Here is a 13,385-nt window from a genome sequence, read left to right on the forward strand (position 1 = left end):
ACATCCAGCTCTGCTGTAATTAAAATGTCCTAACAAAGGTCTTAGGAGCACAGGACAGAAACCTAACCATTGACAATAAGCTCAGTCCAATCTATAGCACCATCTCAAAGAAAATAGTCTAAGATTAGGTTTTCTTTGGACATTCAGAAAGCGTCCAGGCATGGCTGCTGTGCTCAAAGTAAGTCTTTTTTTTATCCCTTAAAGGGGCAGGTCACACTAAAATCAAAAATACACATTTATTCGGGCTATTCATCAATATAGATTTTTGATGTGAGTTGAGTTTTGGTGCGAGTTTGTTGGGACTATGAGGCACTTCACTTCACCCACAGACCATTTTGTGAGCAGTTTTATATACTAAAAATACTAGAAATAAAATGGTTCCTACAAACCTACAAAAGTTGGGACGTTATCCAAAATGTATATATATATATATATATATATATATATAACAGATATATATATAACAGAATGCAACGATTTGTTTGTCCGTTATTGACATATATTCAATTGAAACCTGCACAATGACAATATATTTAATGTTCAAAGTTAACTTTCATGCAATCTGTTTTAATTTACATTTTACAGCCTCACAACTTTTTTGGAATCAGGGTCGCAACAAGGTCTGTAGATTATCTTCAGTAACTGTGTCATGATTTCTGAAAACAAATGTATTTTGTGTCACTTCGAGCACCACAAGTGCATAAAGACCCATTAAATTTGAGACAAGGCAGACATTTCAACAGCCCATATCTCCAACACTCAGCACACCAAAACAATCAAGATTGATAAATAGCGCTACAGATAAGAGGAAAAGTGTCTGTTTTTGATTAGGTGGGGAACTGTTTCTTTAATAATGTCAAGATATGATTTAAGATAATGTATACAAGCGTACATGAAACATAATTAAGCTGTACATAAAATAAAACACTCATTAATGTGGAGTACAAACGAAACCTGTGCTTGTTTTTGTAGCCCTGACCAGGAAGAAAACTAATTATTTGTTCTCTTAAGTACATCTGATGCTCGACTATGCTCTGCTGAGAAATGACATAATGCTTATGAGTCTCCTAATTAAAACTCAGCAGTGGAGTGATTAGCAATCACAACTCCACTCTTCAAATATCAAGATCTGATTTGCTTGGCTGATCAACAACAAGCCTTTTTCTCTCACTGGAACTCACAGAGCCCGCAGTCTCTCGCTCTTTGTATTAGGGGGGCTTTTGAAATGGAGGAAATCAGCACAACTATAGCAGAAAGGGCTCAGCTGAACTTTGAGTTCTATATTGCTTTTTTTTCCACAGGATGCCATTTACGTGGAAATATTTCACTTTTTTTTTATGTTGACTGCCAGCAATCATAAACGGATTACACACTGCTGCTGATGAACGCTTAAATGTTTTGGGTTTTGCATGATAATTCATCATAGTACGAAACCCAAGTATAAAACATCAATAAAATTACTTATGGCAGCCACCAAAATTAAACTTGAAAGCTGTTCCCTCGCTGCGCCGAAGAGGGACTATTCCACAGACACAGAGAGAGAGCAAGATGGCTGACTGCACTGACACGTTGTGAAAGCACGCCTTGCCATCCTGGGTAATAGATTCTCTTTGCCGTGTGATTCCCACCGCTTCTCATCTTCTGTGACAACGCCTGCCAATCAAGGCCCGGGGAACGTTCGAGGGCTTTGACAATATCTCCTCACCTTGAAAACACATTGGCTTCATCACAAGACACCAAGTGACACCAAGGAGGGCATCAAATAGCCATTAGAGGGGGCAGACAACGAGCTAGGAGAATACAGGTGACTCTTTTTCCACATTAAGAACAGCTCTCTGAAAATTAATGTTAAGAGCGTTCTTGCTATAAATAAAGACAGAGCAACACAAGCCTGCAATACAGCTGGAGGAACCATTTGAGTGCATGAGAGCCTTCAACAGGATTGACGCAGGTTTCTTTTTAAGAGAAAAATTCAACCCTTTACTATTTCAAGTAGGGTTGCTTCTAATGATTATTTTTTCATTATTGATATATCTGCTGATTGCTTGGTCCATAAAATGTCAGAAAATAATTAAATTTGCCCCATAGACTCAAGCTTCCCAAAGTCCAAGTTGATGTCTTTAAATGTTTTATTCATCAGTGAAAAAAACAGTTTCAAAAAATAATAGTTTCAGTTTAATTTGATATAGAACAGAGAAAAGAAGAAATATCCATATTTAAGTGGTTGAAAACAGCCTTTTTTGCTATTTTAGCATGACAAATTACTTGATTTTCAAAATAGTTGGTGAATATTTTTCTTTTGATGACAACTAATCATTGCAGCTCCAGACTCTCAGAACGTATGCATTATGAAACACTTTGTTGATTTTACCAGCTATTCATATTAACTTTGATTGTATTGATCATGATTATGTAGTGAATAATTACAAGTGATCATGTAGATGAAAACACAAGATTATGTTATTTTTGTATTTGCATTCAAGCATAAAAGTACAGAAACTTTTTAAAAGTAAAAGTCATTATATATTGAAATAAATTTGGTTTACATAAGTGATTTTTGGTAGATGAAATACCAAATGATGTTGGAAAATTAAGCATGTTCAAGGAGCCCATTCAAATTCAAGCATATTCCCAACCTTGAAAACATTACGATTAAAATTTGAACCTAGACTTTGCAAGAACCCTGACTAAATGTGGAAAGATTTTATGATAATTTAAGCTAATCAACCGCAAAACTGAAGGAAAAAAATCAATTTAGCCTTTCAGTAAATCAAATAACAGTTTCCTGAGGAAGCAAATGTACCTCTGCTTTTAATGTGAAAGCATTCAATCAAAGAAATCGAGCTGTCTATCACATGTGGAGGCCCTGGAGATTACTCATTTGGAAAATAAAACATGAGTTTGGCTGTATACCTGTTACAGTTTCTTTCTTTTCAATGCAAAATAAGAAATAACAATGTTACACCACATCAGCGGAGTGATTTGCATTTTTATGTGATTCATGAATACCATTGTGGAGGACAGGGGAGAGGTTTTTCTGCAGTGAAGCATGGCCTGGACCTCAATTTCTAGAATAATTATATGATACTATTTAGGAATTTGAGGAAGCATTTTCTCATTTGAAGACAGATGACCTGTCAGATACACCTAATACCAACACAAAGCCCTCAGACTTTAATCTGCACACTTCCTGTGACCTATACTATGACAGAACCAAATAAAGAACACTATCTTTGTATCCCCCTGAGACAGACCAGTGTCCTCATATGCTAATGCCGGCCAGTGTTGGAGAAGAAGCTCCGAGGGCGTCCCAGACAACTCACAGGTCAGTGCTAATCTTCTGATATATGGAGCCTAAAGACCCAGGACACATCCATCACGCGCCGCCAACGGCTCCCAACTGGGCGAGATCTGCACACTCCAAAGAGTTAACACACACCCCAAAGAGACCACTGATGATCCATCACTCACGAATCAGCCTCCTTTTGAGCAGGAGCGTCCTCTAACAACTCAGAGGGGGTAGCTTTCTTAGCAGAGGCTCTGCGATGAGAGCCAGCGTGACTGCTAGACCTAAAGCTCCAAGCCTCTGTTGATCATTAAACATCCATTTTAAACCAGTGGGGGAAAGTTAACTGTCATTTTAAACACAGGAGGTGGTAGTATGGGGGAGATTTTTCCTCCCTGAGACGTATTTTCTCAGTGAAAAGAAGCGAGACCATATATCCATCCATCGGGTTAACTACCCTAACGCATAATCATTCGTTCCAGTCATCTGTCTCTTTATTTTTGAGGCAAGCCACAAAATGGCTATGATGGGTTTTTGCAGTTAAATGAGAAACTCACCCCGAAGCACTTTGTTAAATAAACAAAATGCCCTTTGCTTTTTTTGTTTTTTTTCCGCTCCCCTGTTGTGTATTTTTCTTCTTTCTCTGGCTAACAGGCCAGAAAAAGAACAGCATCAATGTCTCTTCAAAAATATTTTTGGGGGGTTGCTTCTTCACAGCATCACTGGTAAATGTCAGGTTGGTGTCATCCCCTCAGAGTCAGAGACTACTTTCTAGACTCAAGACCATTTTGCAGCAACACTCACCCAGGAAGAAATCCATCTTAGGAAGAGCACTGATGCCAATTTCTTCACCGATAGCAGCCTCGGCGGAGCAGGATGCATGTACCTCTCTTCTTCAGCAGCTTTTTAATAATTTGAACAACCAGGCTTGGCCCAGCACACCACAGCATGGTTCCCACTCTCTACTCTTACTTTTTCTCGACTCAACAAACTTACTACACTTGCTGTTGCTATTGCTCATGCCCTGTCCTCCTACACATATTACAATGCAGAGAGAGAGAGTCATTGTAGGAAGCATGTGAAATCACTAACAAGAGAAAGACTGGCGTGAAGTCAGTTCAACATAAGAAGAATGCACTGAACATCACAAGTTGATGTCAGTATTCATACAGCTATAAAGGAGCAATATTCAAGCACATTTCAAGCACTTTAGACTAGGGCTATATCACACTTATTGATACATTAGTGTCCCCTTTTCCTGGTTCAGACTGCTTTAACTACTTATATCCACAATAAAGATGATTATTTAAAAAAATGTCATTGTGCAAATATTTTGTGAAAGCACTTATAGTCCCTACAGTATCACTATATGGATATTGAGGCATTTGATCCAAAAAAATATATATTTAATTTTCTCCATATCATTCTCCATACCCTACTTCTAAAGTACCTAAACCAAAAATCTCCAGACTCTTAAAGCCTTTATCATCATATCTGAATTACTATAAATGTGATTGGGAAAAATAAAGCTTACAGGATTCATTCATGTTAATCAATGTATATTGACACTGATTTTTTTTACCAGCTGTTCATACTAACTTTGTTTGTATGTTTTGATCACGATTACTTAATGCTTGCTAATTTCCAGAGTAACAGATCAACAGAGGACTTATCTAGCTGTAAGCTGTCTTAGATCGTGAAACACCAGGAGACAACAAACAAATATGACTGTTGGGATCGTTTCATTTCAAATAATAGAAGATTTTTGCTTTGCATGTGTGAGTGTGTAGATGGCACATCAGATTATGATTAAAATGAACCATTTTCCGATGAGCCTTTTTCAAATTCAAGCTTATTCCTAACCTTGAAAACATAACTTTATAAACTTTTCATGAACCCTGAATAAAGGTATGCTTTCTGTCTTTGAAGAGTTTTCTTTTCTAAGACTTTTGCAATCAAAACTGTCTGATCTACCATTATTCATCACTCCGTCTCTCTGTCCATTTGTTTGCTCAACTTTTCACAGCGAGCATGTCAGAGGAACTGAACAAGACAGCTGTCAAACCCGCCGCTGTGAGTGAAGATGGCAGGTGAAGTCCTCTCTTTTTTCTCCCCCATCCTGCTCTCTTGGTTCAAAACTCCCACTCTTGGTTCTCTTTTTTTTAAAAGTTTTCCTATGTTATTTTGTCCGAACAAAGGAAAGAACAAGCTCTCTTCTCTTGCAGGTTAGGGAGCAGTTGGCGCATGTTATTACCCAGGAGCGGGATGACCATGAAGGGGCCACCGACCCCTACTGTGCTCCCAATGGCATTTACATTCCCTGTCTCTGTGTAATAACGTCTCACATGCTGCACTTTCTTCCACTGTTAACCTGCACTGATCTTACTTGCAAAGTAAGGGCATGCACAAAGGCAAGGAAGCACTTTTTTGTTTCTTTTTGTGCCTGGGTTCAAATGAGTGTCTATTTTCCTCTATTAAACCTGCCTAAAATTGCAGAGACATTAGGCCACAAGACAAAGCAGAAATCCATCAAAAATAAACAGTGTCTTGCCGCATTCTTTCACTGACAAACAACAGCTGCACAGAATGGGAAATAAATATTATCTCTGCGACAGAAAAACAATCAGACACCGCTAGAGTCGCTCACAAAGCTTCAATGCTCTGCGTCTTTACATCTACTCTCACTGAATGTGGAATTAAGCCATTTATTTTGCACCTGAAAACAAATTTACTTTTGGAGCTTTTTAGATGTAGACTGCTGCGAAATAAAATACCAGTCAAAATATGCAAACAGATTTTCATCAAGTTATTTATGCTATTCTTCTCCTGTCGTGGACACAGTGGGTTTTCTCCTTCTTGCGAATAAAATACAGACCTTTCTTTGTTGATGGTTTATCCTCCTGCTGAGGAATACTGGGGGGGAAATGTTTTAACAGGACAAAATTTTTTTAACATAACCATGTCTCTGAACGGCGTCCAACGTTTCCGCTAAATACATGGCTTCTGGTGTTAGATTATGGCCAACAAAATTCTCCCAATCCACGCTAAATCTGCTTCCAACACAAACACTTGCTTCTCACACACATACACACACACACACACACACACACACACACACACACACACACAACCAACTGCAGTGTCCAGCAATCCTGTCAGAAGCCTCCACCACCACCAGCATCACCAGCAGCAGCAGCAGCAACACTCTATCAGAACAAAACTGCTTAGAGAGAAGGGGGCTGGTAGCTCAAGTTCTCCCTATTGAAATGCAGACACTTTGATATGGAAATTGGCAGCTACAAAAACCCGCTAGAATTCACACTAGCATGCATTGAAACCATTTGCGCAATGTGAGATGAGATGGCACTTCCTCCCAAGACAACACAGACAAATGGACCAAACCAGCACGTCTGGGGCGGGTGAGAGATGGAGGGAAGGTAGAGAGGAGGAGGAGGAGGAGGAGGAGGAAGAGGAGAAGGGAGGGGGAAACATTTGTCCCCCAACCCTCTATTTGAATTCCTACTGTCCCATCATTGTTTCAAGAAACAGACTGGGGATTTTTCAGTGTAACATCTACATTCACCACTAAAACATCCCATTACGGCCCACTGGCAGGGGGATAAAATGACCTTTTTCTCTTCAGGAATCAATGATGGGCATGTCAGCATCAGGCAGCCACATTCATCCCAGCCAAGGATTTTTTTTTTTTTAAATTTAGTCCTCTAAAATGGCTGGCATGACAGAAAAACTTCTCCGCCACGGTCACATATACTCAGATTTGTCCTGTTGAGTCAATTTCTCACACTGTGCATATGTCTTATATAATGTTTCAGTTCTCTTAGATCAAACCCGAACAGTCGGAAGCTTTTATTTTTATTTCCAGAAACAACTGGATTTGGAAAGCGTCATCATCTATACTTCCCTGCATGAAAACTGTTATATAAGTATATGCAGGGGGGGAAAGCTCTCAGTTTCCTAACTTGTCAGTATGGCTTATATAAGGTTGCACCACTATCCTGATTTGGCATTGACAGTATGGATTATGTGTAAATGTTATTTAACCTTGATATTTCAGTCCACCACAGTCGTGCTCTCCTGGGGTTTCTAGCTGAAGTCTATGCGGCCCTATCTCTAAAAGCTTCATGTGAGAATGAGATATGGCTCCCTTCGCCTGTAAAAACTCTATCTGTCTATGTGTGTGTGTGTGTGTGTGTGTGTGTGTGTGTGTGTGTGTGTGTGTATGTGTGTGCGTATAAATGTGTGTGTTTCCCATCATCACACATGGCTGGCTCAGGTCTGTGAATTATACATGCTCTGTGAAATGATCTTATTTTATAGCCGCAAAATGGAGAAGTAAATGGAGACGTAACTGACATCTAACTACTTAGCTCCTGGTGTCCTGAAACTGGGTGGAGATGTTTGTGTGAGCTCGATTTTTTTTCACCATGTTATCAAGCTCATTATCACAGCTGAGTATCTTATAAATCAACTCCCATTTGGCTTTTGATTCATATCCAGGACTTTCCTTGTCAGAGCACTCATCTCACATGCAAAATAATCCCATTTGTAACGCCTGAAAACTGCCTGAGCAGAAGCATTTTCAAAGATTTTTAGCACGTACCAAAAAATACACCCTTTAGTTGGCTTTTAATTTAAATCATATCGGGAAACGTACACATAAATCCACACTGGGACGACCCTTACAGCCATGCAACTTCATCTTAATGAATAGTCTGGAGGCTCCAGACACTACAGAATAACACTATGGACTATGTATTGATCTCATCACAACAGTTTTGAACTGCTAGAGGAGCCCGTGGGCCCGTTTTCTGACATTTGCCTTATGATATCCTGGGAGTGTAAATAAATGGTATTGATCCAGCAGAGGCATAACCCAGCATCTCCCTTGAAAGACTCAAAACATCCGCTTTTAAATGCTACTTACTGTGGTACGCCGTGCCAAAATATGGATCCCGGCATGGAGTGTGAATTTCGGATCAACACCAGGAGCCCCCCTCCTCTCCTTTTTTCAGAAGAGGCACCCAGAAACTAAGCAGCGGGTCACACAAAAGACGGCTGGGGCTCGGCTGCATGCTCCACTTTCTTCACAGTGGACAGATGGTGAGGTTTCCTGTGGCAGGTAGCTGTTCCTCTTCAAGCCAAAACGTCCGGGACCGGACGAATATCTCCATGGCGAGGGGTCTGTTGAAAAGTAATGATCGTTACTTCCCCCCTCCTTCCTCTTGTGCGTGCACCCAGGCTTCTTCCGACGGGAGCGCTACGGATAGACTGCATAAAAAAGGATCACTTCAAGGAGACGAGATGCGCCCCAGTCTCGCTACAAAATCAAACTCCGAGCACGTCAAGTCTGTCTGGAGGTCTCCAGCGGCCTGGTTCACAGATACAGCCCGAAGAGGGATGATATGACTTGTTCAGTGTAGCTTTCGGTGCGCTCTCGGTTGTTCCCTCTGCGCCTCATCCACACGCCGTGCAGACAGTCGGAGCTACAGCCGGACTGGAGGCAAACAAGGCGAGGAGAAACGGCGCACCGGTCCCCTGCTCTGCAGCAGCTGGCTGTGGAGGGCGGCGCACAAAACCTGGAGCGGATCCCTGGCGAGGCACGGACTGGATCCTGATGCTAATTATCACAGCCCGCATTAAGGCCAATATTAAACCCTTATCTCATGTGTGCCCAGATTTCATGCATGTGTTCAAGCACAAACACGTTCTGCTGTTTTCTGCCCAAGCTTAAACAAACCCATGTTGCACAGTATTTTAATCAGGATCACCCACTGTTTAATCAGGAGGGCAAAAAACGTCCAAGGCCATTCATTGTTACAAAAACATGTTGCTGATAATTAGACTTTTATGATTTAAAAAACACAAAATAATGAGGCTGACTTATTTCCGCAGGTGTCCACAGATGTTTAAAGATAAAGTAAAAAATCGGTTAGCGGGGTTGGGGCAGAGGTCACAGGCAAGTTTTCAGATTAATTCATTCAATTATTATGATTAAAATGCACTTATTATGTTTTGCAAAATAAATAATATGGAGAAAATCAAATATCACAATATTTTTGACCAAATACCTTGATACCAGTGTTGTGATGATACTGAGTAGACTTTTGGTGCTTTTACAAGATATTACAGTGATATTTTTGATAAATAATCATCATTAATGTGGATATAATGACTAAGTGGGTCGAGGCAACTAATCGACTAATGTAAAAAATAATGTAGAAAATAACATAAATTTAATGCTATTTGCAGTTGCGTCAAATTGTTGCTAGTCTTTAGCCAAACCACTATTTTGCAGTGAGGTAAAGTCACAGATCTGTGCCTTTTAACATAAAAATGGACAGGCGGAGGGCACTTGCTCTGGCTCTGATTTAAGGGCAAGAGTTCATAAAATGTACGATGAGCACAGAAAAATGAAAGAGGAGAAGTCACGGGGAGGACCACCAGGAGCTTCACCTGGATGATGGGTGGTGCATAACTCATTTTAGGAAGAGTCTTGAGCAGGCTCACAATCTATTCTAAAAAAAAAGTGCTTAACAATGTTGATGTTCAACTTGTTCAACTTTTGCAAAAACGCATTTTGAAAAACATTGAAAACTATGACAAAAGCTGCTCCAGGTGGCTAAAACACACCCTGTTGGATCCGGAATAAGAAGTAGGCTATGTAAAATGATTTCAATAAACATACAAGGGGGTTTCATACATTGTGGGGTGTCCTTGACTGAAAAAAGATTGAGAACCTATGCTTTATGCAGCAGGGTCATGGTTCCAGAGGTCAATCCTCATTTCTGCACTTGAAGGTCATCTTGTAGCTTTCTACAAGGGTTTAACATCAAATAACAGCAGTAGAAAAGTATTTAAAAGACACATGCATATTATAAAAAATGGGACGGCAAAGTAGAGCAGAAGAATAACAAAAAAAAACACTCATGAGTTACAGCCCTGACATGTTTCAGAGAGGTAGTTTACAATACAAATTATAAACAACATACACCGAACAAATGAATGTTGCTACGTTATGTGTGTATGTGTGCAGTAGAAAGAATCCGACTCTGTCATGTGCTATATATCCAGCAAGCAAGTATGTAAGATGCAAAGGGTAAATTCAGAAAAAACAACAATATAATGGTAAGGATTAACCCTTAACCTTGCACAAGATAAATCCAGTAGTCATATTCATACAAACATGCATCTAAACCACCAGAATACAATGATATCCAATCACCGATGAGAGCAGATGCTGATACACGTTGAATCCAATCATTCAGTGTCCATCCATATGTTCAAGGAAGCAAATCCCTTTTTTTTTGTTCAGCGCCTGGCTTTAAATCCTATTCTTGTTGACATTGAAAAGCTTCTGAAACACGATTGAGACCATGAAACATAACAATCCTCCACTGAAATCTCATGCACATATTTAAATACATTTAATTTAATTTACAATCCCTAACATAGAGTCACACTTAAATAAAATCCCACTAGTGAATAACGATAACTACAGCTTTTGAAGCCAAGGTAAAATGCATTTATGAATATCATTTTCACAACTAAACCCCTTTTGTTCTGTATATTTATGTCAATGTAGCATATGACTACTAGTTTCACATGTGGAAATTGAGGGACCATACAGGTGTTGATTTCCTGAAATACAAGTCATAAATACTTTAAACTTTTACTGACAATTCCAATAAAGCCAGACTGATTTAAAGGTCGGACGTTATTATCAGCTGATATTTTCCTTTTGCAGACATGTCAGTATATATTGCATCAGCGTGTCTTTGATATGTGTGGGGTGATTTAGAAATTGCCTCATACTATTCTTTATTTAAATGGTCAGCACTAAAGTCAATTTATCCATTTATTTGTATTTATTTCCTCTAGAAATTCTAGAATTGGTTGATATAAAGTAGAAAAATCGCTTCACAATTGACATAGAAAGGGTCTTTTTTACTTCCAGCTCAAAAATCACTATATCGGCCCCATATCGGTAGTTGGTGAATTTCATTCCTCTACTGATATTGGTCTCAAAAATAAGTTGGGCTCTAAATTTAAATGCATGTTTGTATTTTTCCTAATGTTAAGACAGCCATTGATTTCCATTCATTTCTTTACAGTATGAACTATGTCAAACTCTTGAACATTGCTTAAATAATAATACATCACAGTAGACCAGAAATCTGTATTCATTTTTTAGGTAATGTGGTACAGATTTTTATATCAATCAGACATTTGTTAAGTGAATCACCACCCAACAAAAATGTGATGTAAAAATGTGAAAACACCTTACACGACTCCAGAAGGCTTCAAGAGTTTGTTAACTGATCTCTATTTGAATATCTATCAATAAAAACCAATGGCTGCCAGGAATAGTTGAATGAAATCAAATGAAAAACCCATATTTATAAGAAAACAACATTTTATAAATTTAATTTGTAGTAAATGAGATGAAAAACATTTTAAAATAAAATAAAAACCCATGGTATGGTCCTTTAATTTTACATGCAAAGACACACATTCCTGCAAGGTATATGCTATTCTGTCATAATTGGTCCAAATATGTTGGAAAAGCACACGTAGTCCAAATTCAGGTTTCATATGCGACATTCTTATGTAAGATAATAAATGTGTACCTAAACAAGCAGCATCATATCGATTGAATATGAGCTGGATCAGAAAATAAACATTTCTATAGATTGCATAGTGAATATTTTAATGATTTTACTGAATAGGAGATGAAGAAAAGAAACAAAGTGCAAAAAAGGCCATTATCTTGTCTGGGAGGCACATTAAAAGCCCTCATAGGAATATTTAGGGGATATTGATTTTGAATACAGTTCTGTATCTTTGGTCATTGTGCTTCTCACTAAATGGAAGAATACTATTATGGATATTTGTGCAACATACTGCAACTGTTTCCACAGATGCTTGCCTTTAACTAAATAAATCATCCATGATGCAAATAGGAATTATGTTGCATTGACTCTGCCCTCATATTAAAAGCACACCATGCCTCCTCTGTTGGTTACAATGGAAAAGAAGCAAATTGAATCCTGATATTACGTCTTGAATGGAGACCACAATTGTAACTGACGTGGCACCCCAGAAACTATGAGAGTATAACTGAGTTGACTGGAAATTATTTGGCTTTGTCGACGAAATTACACTTCAAAGCTGAAAACCCATTAGGATTTGACTTTAAGCTGCAAGACATTAGCATTAAATTGCCATTTGTGAACAAATACGACATAATCTCGATGACAAACTGGACAACAGCATGTTTGAGCACGGCAGAGCCCCAATTATTTAGTCATGATTTGTTGCCTGGTTTGGATATGCCAGCTGCAGGCTACATATTTTTCGGTCTTGATAAAATCGGAAGAAAAAACATGAAGAAATAAATGTATTTCACAATGTTCTGATTTATTCAGTCACCACATTAAGGCTATCATTAGAAACCATTATGCCTGTGATAAGCCAAAGCAACACAGCACACTAATGGTTCATGAAATGTGTAATGTCTACCTGTGCTGCACTACCAGCTGTGTCCTCATTGTGAGCAGAGGTGTCTCTGCACAGACGCCATTCTGCTTATGTGACATGCAATGTTTAATATGCTGTCATTTTACCTCGAAATATCGTATGAAGTTTCTGCTGTCATTTCTCACCGATCGATGTACTGGAAGGAAAATGATCTGCCCAGCTGGAAGCAGGTTTATGGTAACATTTTCCTCAGGTTTCTAAAGTCTGCCCCATGCAGCTTTCTTTTGAACATGATATTATACTGAGAGTAGGAGCTTTCATTCTTCCCCAACACTACGCCTATTTTTAGATCGTAACTTTTCAGCATTGTAATAAAAGAGCTACCTCAGTGGTGCACATTCAGGCGAAGGACACATTTCCCTGAGAAAAGTCTGTCTATGAACAAACACTCAAACGGCCAAGTTTGGAACTATTAATGTCCTAAATATCACTTCTCTTCTCCTCCTCTGATGAGCCAAAGTACATAGCCGGGTCAGTGGTCTCTGTTACATGTGGCTTCAATAAAAAACAGTCCCCTGGCCGCACGGGGGAAATGTGAATT

The 13,385-nt window shown here is 39.0% G+C and overlaps 1 protein-coding gene across 9 annotated transcripts in view; it reads right to left on the reverse strand.

The window, feature by feature from the left end:
- Positions 1–13,385, reverse strand: part of LOC131979746 (adhesion G protein-coupled receptor L2-like) — a 141,146-nt gene that overhangs the window by 93,892 nt on the left and 33,869 nt on the right. For 5 of the 9 annotated variants that reach the window (XM_059343754.1, XM_059343752.1, XM_059343753.1 and 2 more), the window contains exon 1: positions 8,232–8,828. The exons of 1 other annotated variant lie outside the window; for it this stretch is intronic. The gene's annotated coding sequence lies outside the window, so the exon portion shown is untranslated. Of the gene's footprint in view, positions 1–8,231; positions 8,829–13,385 lie in introns of those variants that run through there. 3 more of the 9 variants (XM_059343755.1, XM_059343756.1, XM_059343757.1) reach the window with 1 other exon arrangement.

The sequence above is a fragment of the Centropristis striata genome, chromosome 11 (assembly GCF_030273125.1).
Source record: "Centropristis striata isolate RG_2023a ecotype Rhode Island chromosome 11, C.striata_1.0, whole genome shotgun sequence".
Classification (NCBI taxonomy): Eukaryota; Metazoa; Chordata; class Actinopteri; order Perciformes; family Serranidae; genus Centropristis; species Centropristis striata.